This window comes from Aegilops tauschii, chromosome 2, assembly GCF_002575655.3.
Source record: "Aegilops tauschii subsp. strangulata cultivar AL8/78 chromosome 2, Aet v6.0, whole genome shotgun sequence".
Classification (NCBI taxonomy): Eukaryota; Viridiplantae; Streptophyta; class Magnoliopsida; order Poales; family Poaceae; genus Aegilops; species Aegilops tauschii.
In genome coordinates, this window is record NC_053036.3 from 266,859,934 (window position 1) to 266,864,081 (window position 4,148).

A 4,148-nucleotide genomic window follows, 5' to 3' on the forward strand; every position below is an offset into this window, starting at 1 on the left:
GAACCACGATGCCGCCAACCGACGCCATGCCATCGCCGGACCTCCCCCCCTCGCTGGATCGTCCCCGTCCTCCTCCACGCTGGCTCCTAAGTGCCTCGCCGACCCCCCTACTCGGCAACGGTCGTGAGCGCACCACCCCCCTCCATCTCCCCTCTCTCTCCGTCGTCCTGAGCACCACCGCGCTGGCGCACGCGCCTGCACCGGCCGCGCTCGCCGGCGCCTACGCGCTCCGCCCACCGTGCTTGCTTGCTGCTCGTCGTCCCCTGCGACAGCACCCCGCGCGTGGCCACCTGTAGTCGCACCCCTCGTGCCGCTCGCCGCCCCCTTCCCCTGCTCGCCTCGTCGCCGCTCGCCCCGGCCTCCGCCCGGCGACCATACCTGCCTCTCGTGCCGCCTACCGCTGACCGCTGCTCGCGCCTAGAACCGACCGGCCTCGCTGGCCCCGCTGCCCGCCATGGCTACTGCAGCCGTGCGCGCCCGTGGCCGCACGCCCCCCCGGCAGTCGCCCGCCTCCGACGCCCCCCAGCAGCCCTGCACCGGCCCTGGCCATGCCTCCCCTCCGGCTGCAGCCGCGCCTCGCCGGCGCGCCCGTTCGGGCAACGCTCCGCCTGTCGAGCGTCCACGCGCGATACCCGCACGCCCGCACACCCGGTTGGCCCTTTGGGCCACTGACCGTGGGGCCCAGCACCTTAAAAAAATGTATTTAAAAAATAAGAATAAGTAATTAATTAATTAAATAATTAAATAAATAGGTAATTAATTAACTTAATTAACTCTGTCCAGTACCTAATTAACTTGATTAGTTAATTAAAACTGTTAATTAGTTCTTAGTCTATGACAGAACGCTCCCACACGTCAGGGTTGACCTGGGTCAACTCTGTTGACTGCTGACATCATGATGACTTCATGATGATGCAATAACCCCATTTTAGATTTAATAATAATTTCAGAGTATTGCTAAAATTTTATTAATTCATAGAAAAAATTCGTAACTCGGATGAAAAATTTTTATACTTGAAAGTTGCTCAGAAAAATATGACGAATCGGAACACACGCTCCGTTCATCCGTCAAGTGCCCCTAGCATAGCGAACATCGAACTTTTCCCCTCCGGTTCGTCTGTTCGGAAATGCCTAACTCCGGGAAAACTTTTCGGTTGTTATCCCCCTTCGCCGGTATCGTGTAGCATCGCGTTAGAACACCCCTAGCCCTGCGTGTTACCGCCGTCATGCATCTGTGTTGCATCCGTGTTGCATTATATTTACTGTTTCTTCCCCCTCTTCTCTCCGGCAGACCCCGAGACCGCTATTGATGTCCCTGTGATCGACTACGTCGACGACGAACCTTCTTCCCTTTCAGTGGACCTTCCAGGCAAGCCCCCCCTTTGTTCATCCCGATAACTCCCATTCCATTCTCTCATGCTTGCATTAGATTTTGCTACTGTATTTGATTGCTCCTATTCTGATGCATAGCCTGCTTTTGTAACCTGCTCTTTGTACCTTACCTACTTATTCTAAACTGCTTAGTATAGGTTGGTTAGTGATCCATCAGTGACCCCCACCTTCTCCTTGTTGCCCCTGCTTCATCATCGACGACTCGATCAACGTGATCGACGACCAGAGCCCGACACCTCACATCACATCACGCCCCTTCTGTTGCTCGACTCTGCAGAGCTACTATCGAGTGCCGAGGGTGATCTCTCATAACGCACTCCCGATGATAATTCTATAGTGTAGCTATTCAGTCGTGGTCATCGAGGGTGATTTCCTCTTTCACCATTCCCGATACGGCTCTGTCGTTCAACACCTCAAGTGTGAACCTCGAGGGTGGTCCCTCTTACGTTCACCTTGATGATTACATCGAGTGGAATCCTCCAAGGGTGATTCCTTAGGTTTTCCCCTTGATGTTTGGACACACGATTACCTTGACTTTACTTGAGACCCTTGGGAAAGTCGGGCGGGCCCGGAGAGCACCCGCAAGATGGTTACGAGGCACGGCCGGGCCGGCAGGCCGCCCCCGAGTGGGCTGGGCTAGCCCTTGCTGTATTTCCTCGAGATGGGGTGACGGGGTCACATTATCGTGAGTCTCTGCTCGTCTCCGCAAGCTAATAATACACTATGGTTTGGGTATTTGTTCTGAATTGACCTTTGGCCTTTACGCACCAACCACCACGCAAGAATAGTTATAGGCCTCGACATCGTAGTATCAGCCGAAGCTTTACCAGACGTCCAGTTCAGCATTGCGGCACGGCTGGGCCGGCACCATCCTGTAGTGGTGGAGCCTGGACCCGCCCTGCATGTAACAACCCGGAGTACGACAGGCGATGGGCCCAGACCCCAGATTGCTTAGGATGTAGACCGGCGGGGACCTCTGTGCTGAGCCTAGGTAGGGCTACGACGTGTTGATTTTCCGAGGCCGGGCATTGACCCAGAAAAGTGTGTCCGGCCAGAGTGATCGAGCGTGTTGGAAAACGTGGTGCACCCCTGTAGGGAAGTTTATCTATTAATAGTCGTGTCCACAGTAATGGACGTTCGGACTTATATCCTGATCTTTTACAACTAGAAATGGATACTTGAGATATGTTGCTCCGGGATTGCTTTCTCACAGGGAGTCGAGGAAGGATCTCTGGGCATTAATGTTACAACATGCTTGTTAATTAAACTGCTATTCTTTACTCTTCTACATGCTGCAATATGCTTGGAGCTGCTTGAAGATGCTAGTCTTCGATAGGCTAGGCCTTCCCCTCTATTCTGGCATTCTGCAGTTCAGTCCATAGTTACAGCCCTTCCATTTGATACCAATGCATAATTAGCATAGATCTGATGCTTGCGAGTACTTCGGATGAGTACTCACTATTGCTTTGCTTCCCCTTTTCCCCCTTCCTTCTTCTTTCCGATTGATGCAACCAGATGGTGGATCTTTGGAGCCAGATGCCACCGCCGACGGATGCTACTACATGGAGACCTCTGACGACCAGGAGTAGTTAGGAGGTCCCAGGCAGGAGGCCTTGCCTCTTCGATCGTTGTTGCTTTTGTGTTTGCCTTCTTAAGGCAGCCTTGTTTAACTTGATGTCTGTACTCAGATATTGTTGCTTCCGCTGACTCTTGTGTATGGAGCTTGTATTCGAGCCCTCGAGGCCCCTGACTTGTAATATGAAGCTTGTATTATTTTAATTTGTGTCTAGAGTTGTGTTGTGATATCTTCCCGTGAGTCCTTGATCTTGGTCGTACACATTTGCGTGTATGATTAGTGTACGCTCGAATCGGGGGCGTCACAAATCTGAGCCATTGCATAATCTTTTCTATATTTTCTTTGTTGAGATTTCGGTTGCATCGACGTGTCAAGTTGCTGGTCTTAGTGTGTAGTTTCCCATAGAGTTTTGAGTTCTGTTCACAAGTTGTCACGCCGCCTCCGCACCATTGTCATCGCTCCTACCATATACCACCACCACCAACATATTCCTTACTGCTGCCATATACGTCCGCCCGTCCATCACCACTCCGACTCCACATATACAACCGCCTGTCCACCACCAATCTGAGTCCACATATATCTACCTGTCCACCATCAATCCGCGTCCACATATACATCTGCCTGTCCACCACTAATCCAAGTCTTTTCATATTAGGTTTGTTTTTTGGATCCATTTATTTTCAGATTTGTGTTTCCTTGCCTGAGTAGGTTCCAAAAAAATGAGTCTGGAGACCCCTGAAAGGTTTTTAGGCCGAAATTTTAGCAGGTGAAAATATTTTTTCCCTGTCCTGTTTTCAGGTCCCAGGGAGCGTTTTGAGACACTCGCTATCATACTGATTTTTTGCACACTTTTTTGTCGTCGCTGTCCCGATTTCTGAAGAAAAAAAGTCAAAAAAATTTCCTCCCTATCCTGCTCTTCTGACTTGGGAAGATTTTTGAGACACTCACCATTATAGTGATTTTTGCAAAAAAAAGAGCACACAAAAGAGCGATTTTGTTAGAGTGTGCTTTTCATTTGTTTACGTGCCGCGCCATGATTTTGTTAGTGTTCTAGGCTCGCGTCTCTAGTACGGTCTAGCCTAGGACTAGCACCGTACCGTTGTTGAGCGTTTATTCAATTTTGCATCTCTGAATTGATTATTGCTGACATTTTTGCTATCTTATCATAAGCCTTCAC